This window comes from Mytilus galloprovincialis, chromosome 11, assembly GCF_965363235.1.
Source record: "Mytilus galloprovincialis chromosome 11, xbMytGall1.hap1.1, whole genome shotgun sequence".
Classification (NCBI taxonomy): Eukaryota; Metazoa; Mollusca; class Bivalvia; order Mytilida; family Mytilidae; genus Mytilus; species Mytilus galloprovincialis.
Window position 1 is genome coordinate 15,024,422 of NC_134848.1, and position 13,875 is coordinate 15,038,296.

Genomic DNA, 13,875 nt, shown 5'->3' on the forward strand with positions numbered 1-13,875 from the left:
TGGGTGGATAAAAAACGAATAAAAGAGAAAAATAGTCCAAATGCATATACCTATAACTGGACTTTCCTATTGTATGTATTGATACAATGTAATTTGTTTTCGTCCTACACAGGCGTAAACTATTTGCCACTGGACAACTATACAAATCAATTAATCAATCCTTGTTAAAGAAACACTCTTCATGATATTACAAGCTTAACAAAAACATGCTAAAATGATTTTTAAAAACATTCTAATTCATTTTCATATATGTTCAATTGTGTAAATTGGTCCTTTGATTGAGTTAATACATTGTAATTGATACTTTATAATGTAAAATCGAGAATGGAAATGGGGATTACGTGTCTTTCTTTGTTGTGATGTAACAGTATTGTTTCAAGTAAGGGTGAAGGTTGGTACATGTAAAAGCATTTAAACCCGCTGCATTTGTTTGCACATGTCCTAAGTCAGGAACATGATGTTCAGTAGTTGTTGTATGTTGATGTGGTTAACAAGTGTTTCTCGGTTTTTTTTTAATACAGATGAGACTGATGATAGGGTTTTCCCGTTTGAATGGGTTTCTCTAGTCATTTTTTATGACCCTTAATAAATCTTCTCATATCTATATTGTCGCATTGTATCTGTACTAGTCAATCTATATTCATATCAAGGAACCTTATTTCTGACTGTTCTCATGTCTATGTATTAGGCTCTGACTGTTCCTATGTCTTTAATTAGTTCTAACTGTTGTCATGTCTCTGTTAGCTCTGATTTTCCCATGTCTATGTAAGTTCTGGCTGTTCGCATGTCTATAAATTCTGACTGTTATCATGTATATGTAAGCTCTGACGGACCTCATGTGACAATCGTTTTGCATGTTTTGTTGTTGCTGCAAATCAGCCATACATGATACCGGTAATGGGTTCATGACTTCTGAATTTGACAGTGTCTGTGAAAAATAAGCTTCACATGATGTTTAACCCCCATAACAATTACCAAAAATAGCAAGAAAACTACATAGGGACCTTCATGACAGCTTTTGGTCATTCTCGACTTAAGAGGGGGGAACCATGAAGGCTTGGCCTTTGAATGGTTACAAACGGCAATTATTGAAAATATTTATACTTCTATTTATAATGAAAATTCAAATAAATACAATTTAAATAAGCAATGAATTAGCATGTTCACCAATCCTTATGTGGAGGGATGAAATACTTTCTATCGCGCTACAATGTACGGCGTAGACACAGTTTGTATTGTGAAAGTTCCTCCATCGTTCAATTTTTATCCATGGAGATCCCTGCATGTCTATGTAAGTTCTGACGGTATTATTGAAAATATTATACTTCTATTTATAATGAAAATTCAAATAAATACAATTTAAATAAGCAATGAATTAGAATGTTCACCAATCCTTATGTGGAGGGATGAAATACTTTCTATTGCGCTACACTGTACGACGTAGACACAGTTTGTGATGGTGAAAGTTCCTTCATCGTTCATTTTTTATCCATGGAGATCCCTGCATGTCTGTGTAAGTTCTGACGGTTATCATGTCTTTACGTTCTGACTGTTTTCATGCCTCTGTAAGCTCGGACTGTTTTCATGTCTGTAGATTCTGACTGTAGTTATCATGTCTCTTTAAGCTCTGACTGTTTTCATGTTTATATAAGTTCTGACTGTTATCAGGTCTCAGTCTGTGTAAGCTCTGACGGACCTTATGTCTGTGTAAGCTCTAACTGTTCTAATGTCTATAAGTTCTAACTGTTTTCATGTCTATGTATGCTCCGACTGTTTTCATGTCTATGTAAGTTCTGACTGTTATCATGTCTGTGTAAGCTCTGATGGACCTTATGTCTGTGTAAGCTTTGACTGTTTTCATGTCTATACGTTCTGACTGTTTTCATGCCCATGTAAGCTCGGATTGTTTTCATGTCTATGTAAATTCTGACTAGTTATCATGTCTCTTTAAGCTCTGACTGTTTTTATGTTTATATAAGTTCTGACTGTTATCAGGTCTCAGTCTGTGTAAGCTCTGACGGACCTTGTCTGTGTAAGCTCTAACTGTTCTAATGTCTATAAGTTTAACTGTTTTCATGTCTATGTATGCTCCGACTGTTTTCATGACTATCATGACTATGTAAGTTCTGACTGTTATCATGTCCGTGTAAGCTCTGACGGACCGCATGTCTGTGTAAGCTTTGACGGTTCTCGTGTCTCTGTACGCTCTGGCTGTTTTCATGTCTATACGTTATGACTGTTTTCATGTCTATGTAAGCTCTGATGAACCTAATGTCTGTGTAAGCTCTGACGGTTCTCATGTCTATACGTTCTGATTGTTTTCATGTCTATACGTTTTTTAAACTGTTTTCATATCTCTGTAAACTCTGACTTTTTCCATGTCTATGTAAGCTCTGACTGTTCTCATGTCTGTGTAAGCTCTGACTGTTTTCATATCTCTGTAAGCCCTGACTGTTTTCATGTCTGTGTCAGCTCTGACTGTTCTCATGTCTGTGTAGTCTCTGACGGTTCTCATGTCTATACATTCTTACTGTTTTCATGTCTATACGTTTTAACTGTTTTCATGTCTCTGTTAGCTCGAACTGTTTTCATGTCTTTGAAGCTCTGACTGTTTGAGTGTTTCCATGTCTATGTAAGCTCTAACTGTTCTCATTCATGTCTGTGTAAGTCCTGACAGACCTTATGTCTGTGTAAGCCCTGACTGTTATCATGTCTGTGAAAGCTCTTACTGTTCTCATGTCTATACGTTCGAACTGTTTTCATGTCTGTACGTTTTAACTGTTTTCATGTCTTTGTAAGCTCTGACTGTTCTCATGTCTAAACGTTCTAACTGTTTTCATGTTTATGCATACTACATGTATTATGTTTATCCCAAGTCTGTACTGTTTTACCACTGTCCCAGGTTAACAGAAAGATCGAGCGTTCAGAAATGTTTCTATCCACGGCATATTCTATATTTGTCTGTCAAAGATCGTTTATTCCGGGAACAGCGAATTCTTCCACAAATAACAGAGTACATGTACTGAAGTGTACGCCTGTTTTATTTACAGTAACACTAAATTCGTGTTGAAAGTCTGTAACATGAAGGTTTTACCACAAGTATCACATGCTTATAGTATCTGATAGACTGACAACATTACGAAAATGTATCATTAAAAATGAGGACACGGTCAGATAATAACTGCTAGACAGACAAGCTCACCATACAATTATTTCATTCCAAAAATATACTTGACATATTACTTCAAGAATTTGAAAAATAAACCGAAACTTAACATTGACCAATGAACCATGACAATGAGGTCAAGGTCAGATCATACTGGCTAGAACTACGTGACTGTATACCTTACATTACATCATCTTTTACACTAAATATGGTTGACCTATTACCATGATTACTAATAGAATATAAAATGTAGACAAACACTTTAAATTTAATAATGAAACATGAAAATAAGGTCATGGTCATGTGATACTGGTTAGAACTACTTTGTTATATACTTTACAATCATTCAATACACCAATAATAGTTGACCTGTTGATTATAGAAATTAACAAGAATGTGCCCATAGTACACAGATTGCCCACTCGCACTATCCTTTTCCAAGTTCAGTGGACCGTGAAATTGGGATCAAACTTTGATTTGAAAATAAAATTAGAAAGATCATATCATAGGGAACATGTGTACTAAGTTTCAAGTTGATTGGACTTCAACTTCATTAAAAACTACCTTGACCAAAAACTTTAACATGAAGCGGGATGAACAGACGGCCGAACAGACGAACGGACCGACAGACATTAGAATTAGAAAGATTATATCATAGGGAACATGTGTACTAAGTTTCAAGTTGATTGAACTTCAACTTCATCAAAAACTACATTAACCAAAAACTTTTAACCTGAAGCGGGACGAACGGACCCACAGAACAGAAAACATAATGCCCCTACTATCGTAGGTGGGGCATAAAAACACAGACAAACCACAAAATGCTAAATATTGAACAATGAATCATGATAATATTAAGGTCAATATCATATGAAACCTGCCAGACTAACATACCAATTACAGTCATCCCATACACCACATATAGTTATCCTACAGCTAACAGTCATGACAGTATTTGAGAAACGGAGGATGTAGATAAATTTGGCGGTAAGTTTTCTCTCTGAATTGTTTTAAACATTTCATTTAGAGGCCTTTAATAGCTGACTATGCGGTATGGGCTTTGCTCATTGTTGAAGGCTGTGTGGTGACCTATGATAATTTCTTTATGTCTGTGTCATTTGGTCTCTTGTGGAGAGAAGTCGCATTTGCAATCATACCACGTCATATTTTTATTTTTATCTCACAAACATTCCCGATATGTCATTGTCACAACAACTAATGTTTCAACATAGTTTAATACCCTGATGAACTCTCATACATTCATGAAATTGTCATTATCACAATTAATATTTTAATATAGATAAATTCACAGATGAACTTTCATGGATATGGATAAACAAAGAAATAACATTCATTTGGTAAACAACATGTAATTACAATTCAACCCTTGCATATTTATACATGTAAATCACTTGAGTCCTTTTGAAGGGTTGTAAAGCATGCATCCACTAGTCTACATACATCACTATCTCTATGTGTTCTTTTATATCTCTTAGTCTATATAAAGGGTTATATTCTAAAAAAAATCCCTCCACTACATACATCACTATCTCAATGTGTTCTTATATATCTCTTAATCTATATATGAAGGATTAGATTCTAAAGACTGCATCCACTACATACATCACTATCTCTATGTGTTCGTATATATCTCTTAGTCTATATGAAGGGTTATATTCTAAAAAAATCCCTCCACTACATACATCACTATCTCAATGTGTTCTTATATATCTCTTAATCTATATATGAAGGGTTAGATTCTAAAGAATGCATCCACTACATACACCGCTATCTCTATGTGTTCTTATATATCTCTTAGTCTATATGAAGGATTAGGTTCTAAAGAAAACATCCACTACATACATCACTATCTCTATGTGTTCTTATATATCTCTTAGTTTATATATGAAGGGTTAGATTCTAAAGAATGCATCCACTACATACACCGCTATCTCTATGTGTTCTTATATATCTCTTAGTTTATATGTAGGATTATGTTCTAAAGAAAACATCCACTACTGTTCTAAAGAAAACATCCACTACTGTTCTAAAGAAAACATCCACTACATACATCACTATCTCTATGTGTTCTTATATATCTCTTAGTCTATATATGAAGGATTAGATTCTAAAGAATGCATCAACTACATACATCTTTATCTCTGTGTGTTCTTATATACATCTTAGTCTACATGAAGGGTTAGATTCTAAAGACTGCATCCGCTACATACATCACTAGCTCTATGTGTTCTTATACATCTTTTAGTCTATACATGAAGGGTTAGATTCTAAAGAATGCATCAACTACATACATCACTATCTCTGTGTTCTTGTACATCTTTTAGTCTATATATGAAGGGTTAGATTCTAAAGAATGCATCCACTTCATACATCACTATCTCTATGTGTTCTTATACATCTCTATATATGAGTCATCATTTCAAATAATGTTTGGCCCATCATTTAAATCTCACACAAATATATGTTTTTATGTGTCTGTCAGTTTCTATTTTTATACAACACTCTTCTAATTAAATCACATATACTATATATAATAGTTATCTCCAGAATGTGTCTCTTTACTGCATTTCTTCTGAAAAACAACTTTTCATCATGTATATATACGTCATATTTATGATATTTGTTGCAAGTATGCGTTCTCTGCAAGTCTGAATTCATGAAATTTGGTACCAAATTAGATTTTCCTTGATTTGACTAGTATGTGTTTTCATGTGTCTATGTAAATATCACTCACACTGAACCTCAACGACAAACATCTCATTGTGAGTGTTATCTGCTTTTTCCTCAGTATATATGTATTTTCATGTGTCTATTTAAACTATCAAGCCGACTTACCCGTTTACAACATACATGGCAGTCATAAGGTTTATCTCCTGTATGTGTTCTCATGTGTTTCTGTAAACAGTCAAGGGACTTACTTAAATAAGTGATTTTTAAATTTTGATTTTTTGTTGAAAAATTGCTATAATATTAGCTTTGCATAATAAACTGATACTTTCGTAACAGATTTTTCCCAGCAGTGGGAGTGTTATATTTCCTATTTTGTAAATTCGGAATTTCAAAATATATCTATAACATTACATGTTGCAGCTCAGATTTTTTCAGTAAATTGCCCTTTAAAGATAATAAGCTTTGCAAATCTGAGTATTTTAACATAACAGGTGTTGGAGGTACACGTTCACGGGTATTAGGCAAAATTTTATTACCACTGTCATTTAAAGGCACTGTATTTCAACAGTACGTACATGTAATTGAAGGTCTTCAGCATTCTTTGATTATAGGAGTAGATTTCATGTTGTCACATAAAGTTAAAATAGATTTTGACACCCAAACATTATGTTTTAAAGACAATGAACAAGAAATCTGCACTTTAAAAGCTAATACTGGACTTGCAAGGTCATTGTTAACTGTAACTATACCCCCACAACATGAGACTAATATTAGCATAAAAATTTCAAAACGAAATTCAGGGGATATAGTTCTTTTAGAACCAAATGATGAAATACAAGGTTTAAATCTGATGAGTGCAAAGTGTTTGGTTAAAATTAACAAAGGAAAAGCAGTCATTAGAGTTTTGAACCCTACAAAGAAATCAGTTACAATTCATGCAAGTAAAGTTTTAGCAACTGTGTCAGACATTGAAATAGAGTCAATACAAGAGTTAAATGATGCACCTACAAATGATGCTAACATACATGCAATAGATACAGAAAATAACAAAACGAAAACACGCATTGATTTTGATTTAAAGAATTCTGACTTAACACAACAGCAAAAACAAAAGCTTTTTACATTTTTGAATGGTAATAGAGATGTTTTCGCTACAAGTCTTTCAGAGTTAGGTCATTCAAAAATATACAAACACAAAATAGAGACATACAGAGACGCAAAACCAGTGAAAAGACCATTCTACCACCAGTCGCCGCCTGTTGAAAAGGAAATTAGCAGACATGTCGAAGAGATGGAACGACACAACCTGATAAAGCCATCAAATAGTGAGTACCATTCTCCCGTGGTTCTTGTGAAAAAGAAACAGTCAGGGCAATGGAGATTTTGTTGTGATTATCGTTTGCTCAACAAACAAAAAATCCCTATGTCCTTTCCATTGCCTAGGCTTGAATGTGTCTTTGATACATTAGGAGAATCACAAGCAAATATATTCTCATCACTTGATCTTTATAGTGGCTTCCATCAAATTGAGATGGACGAGGAAACAAGGCACAAATCTGCATTCATTACACGAAATGGTGTTTATGAATGGCTTCGTTTACCTTTCGGTCTCAGAAACTCTCCTGTCAGTTTTCAGATGATCATGACTCAAGTGCTCAGAGGGTTAAATTGGAAATTTGTTTTGGTCTATGTCGATGACATTCTCATCTTTAGTAAAACTTTTGAGGAACATCTTAGGCATCTAGAACAAGTATTTAACAGACTCCGAGACGCAAATCTTACATTGAAACCAACTAAATGTGAGTTTGCAGTCAAAGAAGTCAAATACTTAGGTCACATCATATCAAAACACGGAGTTCAGGTGGATCCATCTAAAACGGATGCTGTTAGTTCATTTCCGGTCCCTAAAAATCAAAAACAGGTTAAGTCGTTTCTGGGCATGTGTAGTTACTATCGAAAGTTCGTTGATTCTTTTGCTAATATTGCTTCTCCTTTGAATGCTTTATTGAGAAAGGATTCTGAAAAGAAATTTCATTGGACTTTGTTATGTCAAGAAGCTTTTGAGAAGCTCAAAAAGGCTTTATTATCAGCACCGATCTTGGCATATCCTGATATGAACAAACCTTTTATGCTAACTTGTGATGCTAGTAGTACGGCAATTGGGTTTGTTCTAGGTCAATTAGATAGTCAAGGTCGAGAGCATGTCATAGCTTATGGAGGTAGAAGTCTGTCTAGGGCAGAACGAATCTGGTGCACCACAGAACAAGAATGTTTAGCTGTTCTAGAGGGTGTCAAACATTTTCGTGCTTATTTGACTCGACGATTCAGAATTTTCACAGATCACAAGGCTCTTAAATACTTGATGGATCAAAAGGTTGCAGTCGGTAAATTAGGTCGTTGGGCTCTTAAATTACAAGACTTCGACTTTGATATCGTTCACAAACCAGGTAAAAACAATGAGGTGGCAGATGCTCTCAGCAGACGCACATATACTGAAGTGGCTGATGAAAATAAAACATCGCCAGTGAAAGTGTTTGTTGCAAATGCAAATGAAAATGAGTTTCTGTCAGATACAATTGAGGTTAATGCTTGTGAGACAGATCTAGAGGTAGACAATAAAGGAGACGAGGACTTGGAGAGTGTAGAGCTCGAATTATTTTATGGAGACTATACACTTCTTGCTCCTCTAGATCCTGAAGTCGTCAATAGTGAGTTATTGGACATTCCTGCTGTAGGTCAGTTACAACAAGTTGACCCAGATTTTCAGGATATGTTTAATTACTTGCAAAATGACGTTTTACCTCAAAGTGAAAAGGTTCGACAAAAAGTTCTAGCAGAATCTCAAGATTACTCGGTTTGTGATGGTGTTTTGTATAAATGGTTTCAAAAGAGGTTTAAAACGAGTCCAGATGAAAAGTACATTAAACAATTATGTCTTCCATTAGCTCTCAGACGTCATGCTTTGCTAGCTTATCATGACTTGAATTATGGTGGTGCACACTTAGGATTGGACAGGGTTTTGGCTGCTTTGAGACAAAAATATTTTTGGCCAAAAATGCACCAAACAGTCAAAGACCATGTTCTTTCTTGTGACAGGTGTCAACGAATTAAGGTTGACCATACACGCAAAAATCCACCTTTAAATCCTTTACCAGTGGTAGGTCCATTTGATCGATGGCATATGGATTTCTTAAAGCTGAGCAAGACAAACAAAGGTGAAACATACTTGCTCGTTTTGGTTGATAGTTGTAGTAAGTGGGTTGAAGCATTTGCTATGAAAACACAAGAGGCTTCTGAAGTCGCAAAGGTCTTGTTCAAAGAGGTTTTCTCTAGATTTGGCGCAGCAAGGTTTTTGGTTAGTGATCGTGGAAAAAGCTTCATGAATAACTTAGTTCTGTCGTTATGTGAGATATTTGATGTTACAAGATATCATACTAGCTCGTACCATCCTCAAACAAATGGGTTAGTAGAAAGGTGCAACTCAACTCTGATAAAGTCTTTCAGAGCATACTGTGATAAGGCTCAAAATAATTGGCCCGATAAATTACCCGGAATTTTAATGGCTTTACGCAATTCTCCTTCAACTCAATCAACTGAGTTTTCTCCCTTTCATTTGCTGTTTGGTAGAGAAATGAATCTACCTTTTGACACTTCTGTTACACCTAAACAGAATTTGTCATCAGATGCCAAGCTTCAAATGGAAGAAGTTCTATCAAATCTAAAGATCACACAAGATCTTGCCACTAAAAATATGTTAGAAAAACAGTTAAAATCTAAAGAGCGATACGACCGAAATTCAAAAATTCCACAATTTAAAGTAAGGGATTTAGTTTTACTTCGACAACATGTGGTTCCCGTCGGTCGCTCACCGAAATTGGTAGATAAGTACAAAGGGCCTTATTACATAACTGAGTTGGGACCAAAGTACACATACAAATTGAGAATGTGCAGCACTAATAAAGAGGTAAAATCGATGATCAATGCAAAAGAAATAATCCTTTACAAGGATCCAAGAGATCATCAGCTGCAACCCAATGAGGTGGTACAAAATGTAGCTAATGATACTGATAGGGTTGATCAGCATGATCAAGGTGATGAGAATGTGCCTCAAGCACAAAAGAGGGAGAATGAAACCACTGATGGTAATGATGATCAGGTAGAAGATCATCAGTTTTATAAAGCGGAAAAACTTTTGAAGTTAAAGCGCTTACAAGGTAAACGACATTTCCTTGTAAAATGGGCGGACGGCTCAAAACCAACATGGGAACCAGAGGAATATGTTTCAGAACATTTAATCAGACTATATTTCAGCACACATACAAATACAGGAGCTAAACGAAAGAGAAAAACATGCATACGGCAAAACTAGTCACACAAAACTATTAAAGTATTTTTCATTCCTTGAAATAAAAGAAAAAATATATAATAAAGCACATTAGCATATACACATTTTTTTCTTTTGCACCAGTGCTGAAGTCTTTGAATTGTTTTTATAGTGTTATTCTCGAGATTATATCTTTTAGGAACTTTAGATTGTTTTTAAAAACCATAAATTATTTATTCAAAATTGTGGTGTTTAGTTACCCATGACAGATTTATATCTGTTGTCTAATAGTGCTAAGAGTATGCGCATGCTCATCTAACAACTCATCACACATTTTTTTTTTCATTTTTACAAGTTAAGGTTAAATAACACTTAGAAACTTTTCACTGATGACAGTTTTTTTTTATGGTGTTAATATTTTCTTGAATGATACAGACTGAAAGCCAAGCATAAAGAGAAAGTACACACACATTGTGGACAGTTTTTTACGAAGAGTTACATAGAATCATGACTAATGTTGAAGTACGTTTTTTGTTTAATTTATTTGTATATAATATGATAATTTTCTTATATTTTTGTGGTTCAAAGCAAGAACATTTACTTCAACACTTGTTATTTTACAGTACAAAAGAAAGCAACATTGTGCGTTTGTACCTTCTTTTATTTTTGCAAGCCGCGACGGCTTTTCCTTCCGAGCTATTGGTTCTATAATTTTGAGCAAGTTTATGAAAACAATGCTAATATTCAACTGACTATTTTATTTTGGTTAAGTTTGGTTGATTTTTTTTTTTAGCAAACCGCATGTAGAACCAAATTCAAATTTGTTATCACAAAAATTCCGTGGATAGTACATGTGTTACAGTACCAGTCCTTATTCTGCCTCTGTGTCCATCCTATTTTACTATTAAACCTCACTGTATTTATAACATTGTATTGACAAAAGTGAGTAAATTGTCAAATGTCAGATTTCACGATACCCATGTCCAGCAATGCAGAGTATGAGTTTTTAAAGTATCTTATATATTGGCTTAAATTCAGCAAACTCACGATATTTTTTTCAAACATAAATGGCATTTATTCAGCACCTATTACTGTGGCTCAATGAGCATACTACCTTACACAACAATAGCAGAAAACAATAGAACATTATATTTGTGACAATGTATATATATTTTATGAGTGTATATAAAATTGATTAACTTGATTTTCTAATCTTATATGTCTTATATTTGTAGTTGATGTTATGTGGCTTTGGGGTCAAAGCCAAATTAAGGCAGAAGGGAGATGTTATAGATATATTTTGAAATTCCGAATTTACAAAATAGGAAATATAACAGCTTTGCAAGCTTTCCTTTATTAAATATTTTATTTTTTATTCTCAAAATGAATTTGTAAAGTGGACAATTTAGAAGAAAATAGATTTTACAGATATTTGACAAATATTGATAATTATTCCTTCATTAATTATACATGCTATATTTTGAATAAAAGAAAGAGTGTAGGCAATTAGGCCTATTGTCAAAATTACAAAGATTGTCGCAACATAGGTATACGAAAATCAATAATTTAGATTAAAGTGTCAGCTTGGTTGACAAGACAAAATTATGAGTGACCAATTAAAATGTTGTGGTCAGTTATGAAATTATGTAACGATAATTTTCATTGGTAAAACGAAGAAAACCTGGGATCTCTAAGCACGTGAGCAACGACCTTTTTAAACTAGTGTTTTGGGCTATTCGTCAGTTGCCATGAGATCTCAGTTGTAATAAAATATAGTTATTTTGGAATTCTTCGTTTTTACCAGGTAATTCATTATTAATATTTTAAAGCATTCTTTTTATGAAAATTACATTTCACATTTACTTTTAATTAAGTTTTATTTATTTAGTTCTATTTATTTAAAATGAGCGTTTTTAGTTTATTACATTACGATTAAATAGATGATTTTTTAAGTGAAATATACAGTAAACATAAATGCCGTAAATGTTATTTATTTCATTAATTTTCATTATTACATGCAAATTTGTTTACAGGAGATTTGTGAATTTGACGCATAATTTATTCGTAGTAAAGTTAAATTCTGTTATTTGGTTATATTTAATATTCAACGAAGTTTAAAGAAATCTTTGTTTGTCACTTTGGTTTACCTTGACAACGCAACAGAACACAAAGAAAATATTTGTTGTTTCATGTATATTGAAATCGTACCGATGCAGGATTGATCTCCAGAACAGAAATATTTGCGTATTACGTAATAGCAAGAAACATTTAATATATTACAGCTTGACATTATCTATGTATGATGAACTATAAATATTGTGAAATATATTGTATGCATTTATATGAAATTGTATTATAGAGTTGCCATGAGATCTCAGTTGTAATAAAATATAGTTATTTTGGAATTCTTCGTTTTTACCAGGCCAGCTAAAGTCCAGATGACATAGGCTGAAAGTCAAGTACGACAGGAGTATTTTTCCTGTGAAGTTCAAGGTTTCATCATTAAGATTATGTAATAAAATTTCACTGTTCGGGGGTGTTAAAATTGGTGGGGGCTATTAAAATAATAATACTTAAAGAAGTGATTTTGGGAAGGAAATTGAGGTATGATACTTAAACAAGTGATTTTTATGTCATTATCCTAGATTCAGTACAAGGTCAAGGTCATCACCTGAAATGACCTAGTCATCCAGAGGCGGATTTAGGGGGAAGGGCCCAGTGGGGCCTGGCCCCCCTTTTCTTGGAAAAATTTGGTTGCTTATAAAGGGAATCACTGAAGCATGAACGGAGCGGGTCCCCTCTTATGCAGTCAACGGGCCCCTACTTATGCAAATTTCTGGATCCGCCACTGTCATCCTATCAACATGATCAACACAGATGTTGGTTCTGATAATTTTAGAAACATAACTAGTCCTTGGATCATTAGTATTCTATATTTAAAGCTACAGTAAAATTAAATATTGATTTGTACTACGTAAATAGGCGATTATTAAAGAAAGACAACTCTTACTTTCAACCTTTGTGGAAATAATGTTACTTAGAAAATCACTCATTCAGTGTATATAAAGTGCGAATCCAGCTAGTTCATTTTTACTGTTATATGCGGGTATGTCTATTGTAGAATAAAGGATCATGGGAAAACTGTATTTGTTTACGTTTTGAAAATATCAAGTTAAAGGATTTTAAGTTAAGTTTTAACATATTTTCATTGTGATATGTCTTTATAATATACAAACATAGCATTACACTTCAAATAAGTGTTATAAAAGCATCATAATATAGCATATCGGTTATTGAAAGCGATCCATTTTAACTATAGATGCGATGAATTATCACTGTTAGTGCAGTCATTATTAATGTAGAATTTTCAAAGATGCGAGGAATTTTTATTGTAGAATTATGTGATAAATGCACTTGCAACAAATGAAAAAAAACTTAGTTGATGACTTTAGGATTTATGATACATGTATTTTCCAATTGAAATACAAACTCCTCATTCATTCTTCATCAAATATAGCTTTTCAAACTTGTAACAAAAGCGATTCTCAAAATGTCATATTGTATTCTTCAGATTACGTTTCTCCTTGATTTTAACTTATATAGTGAATCACTGGAGCGTGACAGCAGCGGGCCCTCTTAAGCAGTCAGTGGGCCCCTACTTATGTAAAATTCTAGATCCGCGAATGGATACTAC

General features: G+C 33.8%; 1 long non-coding RNA gene across 1 annotated transcript; it reads left to right on the plus strand.

The window, feature by feature from the left end:
- The first annotated feature begins 11,597 nt into the window (after window positions 1-11,597).
- LOC143051713 (uncharacterized) lies at window positions 11,598-12,586 on the plus strand. The gene is made up of 2 exons (XR_012970875.1): window positions 11,598-11,985; window positions 12,215-12,586. It is a non-coding gene; the product is annotated as an uncharacterized LOC143051713 (long non-coding RNA).
- The last annotated feature ends 1,289 nt before the right edge of the window (window positions 12,587-13,875 follow it).